At 41.1% G+C, this 12,145-nt stretch overlaps 1 protein-coding gene across 1 annotated transcript in view; it reads left to right on the forward strand.

Moving 5' to 3' along the window:
• Positions 1–9,340: 9,340 nt before the first annotated feature.
• Positions 9,341–12,145, forward strand: part of carhsp1 (calcium regulated heat stable protein 1) — a 38,729-nt gene continuing 35,924 nt past the window's right edge. The window contains exon 1 of the mRNA XM_050069043.1: positions 9,341–9,508. The gene's annotated coding sequence lies outside the window, so the exon portion shown is untranslated. The remainder of the gene's footprint in view (positions 9,509–12,145) is intronic.

The raw sequence follows: 12,145 nt of genomic DNA on the forward strand, positions 1-12,145 counted from the left end.
GTGGATCTGGGAAATTAAGTGTCGACTTGTTGGAAATCAATAATGGTAACATTAGTTGTTTCAGGAAATGAAGGGTAATGAATTGATTTTTGGCAAACTTTTTAGATAACATGCTTTTTAATCTTTAGGCTTGGGGGGAATTATCAAGTATTGTGAGTCAGGAGTCGTTGGTCAAGTCGAGTTGCAAGTCTTTTTTTGATTTGGTCAAGTCGAGTGACTACGGGAAACAGCAACAACCTCCGAGCTAACAACCTACACGATGAAAAGGTTTTTAAAAAGATTTGGACTGTGCAGTAAGGCAAGCCTGCTTTGTAGTTTTAAAAAACAACGACTATAACAACTTGTGAGGGCACGTCGGAAAAGCCCAGAGTCCGTCTCACAGGACTCTTCTGCCGATGCGTATCTGTTTTCTGACACAGCCAGTCGCAGTTGATTTGCCACATCTTTTTACCGTGGCAGCGACATGCAGCAGTGACACTCAAGCTTCTATGATATCATCATGATAATGTCCTGCAAGAGCCACATACAGCCAGCAAAGCATCTGTTGTTTTAACACGTTCACGTTCCTTCAACAACTGACGCATGTGGTTGGGTTTAGGGGAAAAAAACAGGGTTTGGCTCTATAATCTTGCAGGACGCGCACACCGCTCTCCCGGGTGAAGGGCGGTGTTTGTTGGACCCATCCACCACCCCTCCCACACACCCTACTTGGATTTTCACCACCTTAACTTTTATTGTTCTTGTCCTACCGCGTTTCATCCAGACGCCACCAAGCATCGTTAAACTGTAACCTGGTTTATCGTCCACAGAACGAGGCTGCATGCCGACGTTTTCAGAACAAAATAGAACAGGCTGCAGTGAGAGTCTCTCTCCATGGGATATTTAAAAATAGCAGCTTTGTGCATTTAGTCCTTCTCAGGCAAGCTCAGGGGTTTAGTGTTGCCGTAGCCCACAGGAACGACGCTCCACAGCGCTTTTTTCCCCTCCCAGTGAGGATTAGAATATATGCAGTTCACGTAATCCCGTCAAAATTAATATATATAAAGTCTTGAAGATCCACTCATTACTAAAAGTGTGTGTCATATAGAAACTTAAGTGATAGTCAAAGTTGTCACAGTGAAATTTAAGGTGTGCTGATGGATTCACGTCATCAACTCATGCATTGAGTAACATTACAAGTTAACGTTCCACCTTAAAAGTTGCCGGCAGTCGGCCCAGTGAATGAAGTTATTTTTTCTCAGACTCCAGCTGCTGTGAGAGGCAGCAAAACATCCTTTCATTTTATAGTTACAGTTTACTAATAAAACTCTCCACAGTATGAACAGTGGTTACATGAGCCTCAAAACCAGACACAACTCAGCCCTGAGCAGAGTGACCGTCCTCTACTGACCAATCAGACTGCAGTGTTCACAGCTCCACCTTTTAGTACCAGATCTGTGTGCTATGTACCCCAACAGAGGGGGGACCAAACATGGGGACGCTAAGGAACGCTTCTGTTGGTACCATCCACAACTTTCACTGTGGAGACAAGAAAAAAGGATACCAAACTGAACCGTACTGTACTGGGCTGCTTGGTGGAAGCGGGTTTTTGTGACTTGTTTCTGACTTGAGTTGAAGTTACGTGACTCAAGTCCACACCTCTGGATTCTTCCCTTTTAAAAGGTCATGATAATGTCTGATTTGCTGTGTGCAATAATGTTAGTACTGGTACTAGTGACATCAGTACAGAAACATACGAACATGTGACTCAGTAACGTCTCACCTCACATTTTATGCAGCTCTGTTTCAAAGTCTTACACACAAATACGAACAAAACTCAAAGCAGCGAGGCCTCTCTACACTGTCTCTAAATGTTGCCTGTGTATAACTGATACCAGAGGAACGGGGAGTTGCTGGGGTTTTTATTTTAGAGGTTTTAAGTGGCTGCAGCCTCGTCTGTCTGCTCTATGGTTGTAATGTTGCTGCTAACGTAGAGAAATGTCCATTTGTTTGTCCACATTTTAAAATATGGCCAAGATTAGATTTTTATGTGAGCCTGTAGAAGAGATGAGAAAAAGGAAGTAATGCTCCCAAACACACACACATCATGCACCTTGTGTGCCTCCGTGCACGCAGGTGTGTATGTCTGTATGTGTGTGTGTGTGTATGCACAGGGTCCAAAATTAGCACCCAGTAAGTGCCAAATGTTGGTCTGATCTGCTGTGGAAGAGTGAAGTTCAGCCAACATGTTGAGTGGTAACGTTGTCAGTGAGTCAGTTGTAGTTTCTCAGTTTCGTTGCATTCTGTCGCACCTGATGGGTGTGTCAGTCTGTGAGGTGATAGGTTTTATACGTGACATAGCACTGAGACGGGAATTGTGGGAAAAACATGGATTCATTGTCAAAAGGTGAAAGATTCTGAGTTCACTTGGCAGGTAGCTCAGAGGTAAATTTCAGATATTGTGTATGCAATAAATTTCTTTTGTTTTAAATTTGATTGATTGTAAAGACTGAGTCAGTGCGACTGGTCCTGCTGTTCAAATGTTTTACGTTGTTTTAACATTGTGACTGTCATATTACATTGTCATAAACCTGAGCCTTGTTTTCTTTCACAACATGCCATGATTTCAGCTGTTTGTCTTAAAGGGGCACTCCACTGATTTAATGCTGCACTTCTATACATTTGGCGGACGTGAGAGAGACAGTTCCCTGCAGGTCGGTTCCATGCTCTGCTTTATCAGTGCTACAGTGGTCCACATCCGTCCCTCCAGGATTTTGCGGGCTGTTTTTGTGATCGCTGCGGCCTGAATTACCTGATTTCTTGGCAGCTTTTCTAAAAAATTACAATGCGTGTGGCGGCAGTAGCTCAGCCCATGGGGACTTCGCTTGTGAAGGAGCATGGACTGGCAACTTGAGAGGTGGATTTGGAGTTGATTTTTGTGAGCATTCGGTGTTTCCCACAGAATTATAATCTGTTCATGATGATATAGGTGATGTGGGAGTGAAGACCATTCAACGCAGAGCTGAAGGACCATCTTCATCAGCCGCTTTTCTCCTTTTCCTCCTCCTGAGTTCAAGCTAACACAGCACAACCTGATCTCATCCCTACTCCTCAAATTTTGCCGCTTGGGCAGAAGTGTCAGACACCAGGCTGTTAATCTCACAAAGACTCTGAAACGGCTCAGCTGTGTTGTTAAACCTGTTGATAACAGTTGGGTAACGTTAGCCATGTGATGCTAACAGTTAGCCTTGTCACTGTGTGTGCGACTCTGTCCCAGGCACGAATTTCGGAACCCTAGGTTGGTGAAGGACTAGCCAGCCTTACTCTGCCTCTGACTGGCTTACCCTGACATTCTTAAGGTGCAGACACACCAAACCGACATCAAAGAACTAGCGTCGACGAAAGCCAACTGTTGCGTCGTCTACGTCGCCTCACGTCGCCACACGTCGCCCTGTGTCAGTTGCATTTGAACACACTACACGGACTACATCCGACGGCCAAGTAGCACGTACGTTCTGCGCCTGCGTGAGAGAGAGCGGAGTGAGAGAGTGGTACATCCTGTCAGCCGAGGGGTTTCTCTAACAGCCAATCAGAGTGATCTCTCTCACCAACAAGCTCCACCAACAAGCTCTGCCGACGGTGCGGGACACACCGCAAAAACTAGGGCGACAGACGCTCACCAACGGCCCGACTTTGCTCGACCGCCGACCATTGGCTTGGTGTGTCAGGGCCTTTACCCTGACCTGAACCAATCCCACTCCTCTTGCCTAAACCTAATCAACCCAACCAATGAAGGCAACAAGTACTAGCCAATCATAGGGAGAGTAGGGCGGGTCATTCCTACACCATCCGAAGATTAGCAGATTTTCGTCCCAGCTGCAGCAGTAGTCTCATGACAAACACAGAGAGAGATGGAGGGGCTGAGCGAATCGATGCGCTGCGTGCAGCTTTACAGTGAAATTAGATTATACCAGTTTTAAAAAGTTGAATTTGCGGTGATTGGATAAAATTGCATTGTCACACAGAATTCATCAGAATTGGCTGAATTTGCGTTAATTGTAGTGATCGCAGCATCCTGGAGGGAGCGACAAAGCAAAACAGCAGAGGTATCCTGACCTTGGGCTCCTACACTTCCCATAATGCAGAGTAACAGCATCTTTTTTGGGGCCCACCCTGACTGGTCAATGCCTCTCAGACTCCCATCACAGGGGCTTTCCAGTAGAAAAAGTAAAAGAGCTCCCACACAGTCACTGAGGACATGATGCAACAGGCTGAATAGAGTGCTGAAGGAATGAGTCCTAAAACCTGGAAATGAGTTTGCATTTCCATTTCCCTCGTCTCAAAGTCAGTGGGCTTTTGTTTAGATGCCTGAAATAAACTCTGGTTAACACGAGCTTATGAGACTTTGATGTTTTGTCCTGTGACATAAAATACGTCAGTAAACACCCCACTTGTGAATTTTGAAGCCTTTAGTTACGCGTCTTGAAAACGCGGCTGCTAGCAAGTGGCTAAATGAGACTACAAAACGTCATCACACCCAGTGCTCCAATCACGGCTGTACAGTTTTGTTGTAGTGACGCTAAAGTCATGCAACTGTGGTGTAGTTCTATAACTGAGTATCTCGCTGAACAAAAAATTTTAGTATCGTAAAATTTAGTTTGCCGCAGAGCTTATCTTTTGTAGTAATCCAAAATGTGATGAAAAATCCTGTTGGCTTTTTGTAGAGGGAAGCAGGACGATGCTAACTTCCGGGTTGGCCTACAGAAAAATATCATCCCTGCAGCACTCTGTAGTCAACTCATTTGGAAGTTTACTGAATTTGATGTGTGAAACTGGTGGAGTGCCCCTTTAAATACACTGCAGAAGCCTTCCATTGTGTCCTGAGCACCTGGTGACACACAGACGCAGTGGCAGCATTAGCATCCTGCCAAAACAATGCATCTCAAGAACCTGAGTACTGTAGGGAACGGAAGACATTTTGACAATAGTCTAATTTTTAATATTTAGTATCTATGAATGAATTGGATTTACTTGATTTAGGACTGTGAAAGTTTTTCTGCACATGATTTTGTTTTAATAATGGGTGAAGAAAAAGAAAAAGCAGGTTTTATTTTAAATTCAACATTGGGTTTCTGTTGCTGTTCACGACCTGTCTGTGTCTTTTCTACATTGTACATGTTATTTAGCTGACGCTCTGTCGGGGGAGAAGAGGAGTGTTTGTGGCTGAAGGATCTTTCAGAAGGACTCGTTTCTCCTCTTGTAATGTTACTCATCATAAACTGTACAGCAGCAGTCGACTTGACCTGGAAAGACAAAAGACACCACCGGATTAAGGCTTCAGTTTGAAATACTGGATACCCCAGAGAGAAGAATTCACATCCAAAACTGATTATCTGAAACACAAAAATAAAATTAAGGTCTCTACTTTGTGGTAAATGGTCTGGTATTATACATCTCTGCAAACGACAGATACGTTTTATTTTATGTTTCATACCACTGTTCAAGACCAACAAACAAGACCGGCTCTTTTTTAGGAAGTCGTATTTTCAGCAGATTTTTATCCACCAAACATGGGTGTTTTTTAGTGACCCATAGCTGTTTTTTCACCGGGGATAGTGCCACAAAAATCAGTTGTTTTTTATTGAGAAACTGCTGCATTTCCAGCTGAGATAGTGCAGCGAAAAGAGGTCATCTTTCACCGAAACGTCCCTGCGTTTCAAGGCAGGATATCGCAGATATAGTTATTGTTTTTTACTGAGATGCTGTTGCATTTCCAGCCAGATAGTGCCATGATAAGCAGTTGTTATTGTTATAGAGATATAGCTACATTTCCAGCCACAACAGTGACATGAGAAGCAAATGTTTTTACCAAGACTGCTTTGTTCCTGCAGGGTTGTGCCACAAAAAGTTGTGTTTTTTTCCAAAAAATTGCTGCATTTCCAGCCAAGATAGTGGCACATACAGTATAGCAGTTACTTTTTTTACTGAGACACAGCTGTGTTTCCAGCCCCTACAGTGACATGAAAAGTGATTGTTTTTTTCCAAAACATCGCTGCATTTCCAGCCAGGATAGTGGAACAAAAAGCATTTGTTTTATACTGAGACGCTGATGCATTTCCAGCCGAATAGTGCCATGAAAAGCGGCCATTTTTTATGGAGACTTCGCTGTATTTCCAGCCACAATAGTGACATGAAAAGAGATTGTTTTTACCAAGACATCACTGGACTCCTGCAGACCACTGGTAACACGGAAAGCGGTTGTTTTTCCGAAACATCACTGTGTTTTCAGCCAGGATAGTGGTACGAATAGCCCTTGTGTTTTACTGAGACATACCTGTATTTCCAGCTATGATAGTGACATGAAAAGGGTTTGTTTTATTACCAAGACTTTGCTGGATTCCTGCAGGGTTGGTGCCACAACAAGAAGTTGTTTTTTTTCCTAGACATTGCTGCATTTTTTGCCGGGATGGTGCCAACAAAACTGGGTACATTAAGCCAAACCATGATCTTTCTCTAACCCTAACCAAGTGGTTTTTGTGCCAAAACGTAACCACACATGAACCACAGCATTGCTGAAACATGTAGAATCATAAAGTTTTAATGTATCCACTACATAATAACGTATAAATTTAACACATTCAAGGTCTGCAGAAAGGTTCAATCCCAAAATATATCTTGGCGATTGGGTCGATTATATAGACATACAATCACAATATAAAATGTCCAGTCATACTTAAGGAAAAGTCCCTGATTGAAACATACATCAGTGTTTGTTTCCAAACAGGCTGGAGTTACATGTCAAGATGAGCTACCAGAGATTTTCCCTTTACCTGAGTTTTAAGCAATGATGCCTTGTATCAACGGTTCAGGCTGGTGGACCAAAATCTCTGAGGAATGTTTCCAGCACCTTGTTGAATCTTTGACACCAAGAATTAGGGCAGTTCTGAAGATCCAAGCCAGTACTAGCAAGGTGTACCTAATAAAGTGAACATTGGATTAATTTGATTAACTTTAACGTACTTAAATTGTGCAGCTGTATATCCAGCAAAACACAAGAATCGGATCGGCAGATACTCAGTATTGAAATACCTGGATCAGGTGGGGGCAAAAATAAATTATTGTGACATCCTTATTTAAAATACCTTTGTCATATTACTTCAACTTTTTTCCGTGACAGTTTGGGCACAGATTGTAGGGTCTCTTTGTAGCTCTGTGGCCTCTGAACATGTGAAGGGCAAACAGGTGGAGGTCATATCTATGCATCACCTTTCGTCCACGCCTCTGCTCTCATTGTTTTCCCTCATGGGTGGAACAAAAGCAATCAGCAGTGTGTGGTGGAGATAAATGAGACCAATTTAAAAAAGGAATTCTAGTTATGACACATTGTTGTTATGGCTGCATTATTTCAGCTGCAGCACTGAAGCTGGTCAGTGTGTTTGATCAGCATCACCTCACACACACAGTTTATTATGTAAACTTCAAGCACATATACTGAAGTTAGTGTTCATAAATCCAGGTCTTGTTTCTTGTAGCTTTGTCTCCCTCTGCTGAGCGTGAGGAGGTGCTTCACATGCTTCACATGAACAATGGCAATTTCCTGTTCAACCAGTTCATGTTCAAGGTTATTTCCCACAAGTCATTCTCATTGTTTCAAAGTAGTGTTTACTTGTTGTTTTGTACACAGGGTTTGCCTTTTGTTCAGGAGTCATAGTTTACATCCTCGTGACTGATTCTTGTGCTTCACGTGTAGCTACAGGTAGATGCATAAACTGTCTCTACATGTTAGGAGAGAATATATTCAACTGAAAATGTATTCAGTATTTCTTATAAGTATGTTAGAGAAATACAGTGATGTGTGTGAACTGCCTTAATTCTTGGTGTCACAGATTCAACAAGGTGCTGGAAACATTCCTCAGAGATGTTGGTCGATATTGACATGATGACATCACACAGTTGCTGCAGATTTGTCAGCTGCACATCCATGATGAGAATCTCAAGGTGTTTTACTTATTTTTGTCTTTTTACATGTTTATGTTTAAAATAAATAAACCAAATCAAATAAAAGATACTTGAGTAAACGTAGGCCTCGATACTTAGTTAGCCTCATTACACCACAAAAATTATTTATTTATTTAGTTAGGTATAGTTTTTATGGTGTATTATAGCTCACTAAGTATAGTATGTATAAAGATTATGCAGCAAATGGAATATGTTTTCTCAAGATGGTAAAAAGTCTTTCAGCATTCTGCAAATACTTATGCGTTTTAAATACCAAAGTATAAATCATAATAGCAAACTACGAAATTATACCAAATTGTACCAAAGAATACCAAATCTTCAAAGAGAAATAATTTAACTGAAGAAACATTACAAAACAATTATCAAAATTTTTTTAAAATTTTTTATTTATTTAGAATTTTTGTGGTGTAATTTAAGTATTTTAGTAAAGTATGTATAAAGATTATGCGGTGCATGGAATATTATTTCTCAAGATGGTAAAACAGTCTTTCGGAATTATGCAAATAACAGTTGGGGGAATGTTAAAAAAAAAAAGAAATACTTGTGCTTGTTTTATATATATCAAAGAATAAATCACAATACCAAACTTAAAATTATACCAAATCTTCAAAGTGATTTATTGAAGAAAAATTTCAAAACAATTTTATATATATATATAAATATATATATATATATATATATATATATATATATATATATATATATATTGAGACAAAACAAATTTTTAAAAAAAAATATTAACATTACCCCCAAATGTTTTTTTTATAAACTGATTTATAATTATTTTCGCTTATTTATTGCTGCATGTATTTATTATTATTATTAATAATAATAATAATAACATATATTTTTTTAATTTATCTATTCCTTCTCTTGTTCCATCACAGGTCATCCTAAGCCAACTGGGGTGGGGAGGGAAGGGTTAGACAATAGGTCAATAGCTTTGTATATAGAATTTATTATTAATATTCTGAAAAAAAAAACTTAATAAAATTTGATCACAAAAAACTTTTTTAAAATTACATTGGATTTTTTTTTTCAAGAGAGATGTTAACCTCTGTGAGTCAAATTTAATTGTGATAAAAAAAAATAAGTGCAGTTTTTTTTTTTCAAAATGTTGTCTTCAGATTGCCAAAAAACAGTTCAGGCTTTTTCTTTTTTCCTGGCATAATTGAACTTCTATACAAATCCCTTCCAAAAACAACCCGAGCGCCAAAACTGTAAGCTTTGCTTGCTGACGTTTGTCTTTACGGTACTGTTCTTGTTTTTGAAGTCGCACTGCAGCGTCCGTTACGGTAAAGAGCTCGCAGATGACGTGTAGTAGCCACGCCCCTTCAGAGCCCTCAGTCAGAGAGTGAAACAGACGAGAGTATTTACGCTGCTGTGACTGTTTGGACGTTGAACCTCAGACCTGTCGCGCCGAACAAACAAACAAACAAACAAACAAAACGTCCTCAAGATAAACTTGACAAGAACAACATCCGTGTGCGGTGAAGTCGGAGGAGACACGGTGAGTGATGCATTCACTTTCACTACACTAAACTACAAACTGTTACTACTCCGTGAACGCCTCACCTTGAACCTGCAGTTCATCAGTCATCACTCAGGGCGACGCGGTGTGTTCAGTTAAGAGTTCACTTTGTGTTTTAGAGATTTAAAGTGAAGTTTGTGTTTGTTTCTAACTTTTATGTCGCGTTCACGTCCCCTGATGATTTACTCCTTCCTTCCTCTCCTTCCTTTTTGTTTTCTTGGCGCGTTCATTTCCTCTGGAGGTGGGTACAAACAAGACAAGAATGTGTGTGTCTGTGTGTGCGTGTGTGCGTGTGCGTGTGCGTGTGTGTGTGTGTGTGTGTGTGTCTCACTCAGAGACTTTGAAAGGGTTTCTCTCTCAACACACACCTCTCATTTTGAGTTAATGAAGTGCTGGAAGATGAGCTTTGTGGGCGCTGAAGAGATGTGGGATGTTGCCAGGATCTGTCAGCAGCCCATTACACTAGCTAGTGTGTGTGTGTGTGTGTGTGTGTGTGTGTGTGTGTGCATGCATTAACCACACCGGAGAGCAGAGGTGCAGGGAGACAGCTCTTGTTTTTGAGCCCTCACCCAGACCTGTTGTTGGTTGAAACAGCAAACATCAGCTGATGTGATGGGCAGGGCAGCCTGAGAGTTTGAGTGTGTGTGTGTGTGTGTGTGTGTGTGTGTGTGTGTGTGTGTGTGTGTGTGTGTGTGTCTGGTTACAAAGAAAGTCCCAGATTTCTGATGAAGAGTAGTGACGGATACTGTGACACACACTTTCAGTCAGGATGTGGCTGCGTCTTAAAGGTGAAGGTGCCCACCTCCCTCCCTCCTCAGAACTGCACAGAGATTGACGATAGACAGACTCTGAGGCCTGAGCTTCATCTGGGTCTGTCAGATTCACTGAGGCTGTAGGTCGTTGTCGAACACCTGCACGTTTATTACGGCGTGTTTCAGCTTGTTCAGGGGCTGACAAGGCTTTCTATCACTTAAAGGTCGAGTGTGTAAGATTTAAGGGGATTCAGTGGCAGCTGGCAGTGAGAGTTGCATATTTGCACCAGCTGAAACTTCTCCAGGTTAAAATTCCTTCAGTTTTTTTGTTCAGGAGGTTTTTAGTGTGATCTGAATTATCCGCAGAAGTCTCGTCCTCACCAAAACAAGTGGACCAGGTGATTTAAAGCAATAAAATTACTGATTAAAGCAGTGTCACGTTGAAAATCTGTGTCTCTCTGATGCTGTTTGGTATGTCCTAGACAGGAGGCTCGCCCAGCAGCCCACCTTTTTTCTCTGGTACCTTTAGATGGAGATGTCCGGGAGGTTTTTTAGCATGAGCCGAATTATCCACAGAGGTCACTTCCTCTCTAAAACAAACGGATCAGGTTATTCAAATGGGTAAAACCACTGATTAAAGCTGTTTCATGTCAAAAATCAGTGTTTTTCCAATGCTGTTTGGCATATCGAAGAGAGCAAGCTCATCCAGCACCTGCTAGTTTGTGCTCAACGTTTCTCCAATAACTTAAAATCCAGACGTTCAGGAGGTTTTTACTGTGAGCCGAATTATCCACAGAGGTCACTTCCTCTCTAAAACAAGTGGACCAGGTGATTAAAACCAGTAAAAGAACTAAATAAAGCAGTTAAAATTACAAATCAGTGTTTTCCCGACACTGTTTGGCATGTCAGAGACAGGCCGTTACCCCAGCACCAGGTAATCTATGCTCACCTTTCTTCTCTGATAACTTAAGATCCAGACGTTCAGGATGTTTTTAATGTGAGCCGAATTATCCACAGAAGTCTCTTCCTCCCCAAAACAAACGGATCAGCTGATTAAAACTGGTCAAAACACCAAATTAAGCAGTTTCACATTAAAAATATTGTGTTTTTCCAACGCTCTCCTCATGGAGGGGCTTCTAACTACGGTGGCCCACATGAAAACTCTCGTGGCCTTTCTAAAGCTTAGTGTGTTATTTGTCCGTTGTGGGCTACTGTAGAAACATTGCAGTGCATCATGGCAATCTCCATAAATGAGAATCCGCTCTTAAGAAAACATACTTATTATATTGTGTTACATTTCTGCCAATATATCCCCCTAAATCCAAACGTATGATATACAAACTGATGTTCCTTTTCAAGGTATTCAGTTAATATTTTATTCCAGCAGAACCGTGTGTCAGGAAATGAGTAACATGGCCTTGGTCCCTTTTTGATTTTCAGTGTCGTATTCTTCATATTCACACGGATAACTGTTGCACAACATGACATCATGTTCAGACATTTACATCATCATTTACGCATCATCTTTACTGGAGTTTGGCAACAGGAATGGTATTTTGCAACCATTTAAAATAACGAGAGCAGACATTGCATTCAGTGGTTATCCCCTTGACATGAAGAGCTCTGTGTGGAAATGACACCGTGCTTGTGATTGTATCGTTGGATGACTGTGGAACGCAACGTCAAATAACTTCACAGAGAGACAACAAAATGTATTTCCTTTTTTGTTTTCTGAGGTGATCCTGGATAGGGCTGCCACTAACGATTATTTTCATTGTCGACTAATCTGTCGATTATTTCTTCGATTAGTCGACTAATCATTTTATCGAAAAATGTGTTAAAATGTTGAAAAATGTCGGTCTGT

This window comes from Epinephelus moara, chromosome 18 (genome assembly GCF_006386435.1).
Source record: "Epinephelus moara isolate mb chromosome 18, YSFRI_EMoa_1.0, whole genome shotgun sequence".
NCBI lineage: Eukaryota > Metazoa > Chordata > Actinopteri > Perciformes > Serranidae > Epinephelus > Epinephelus moara.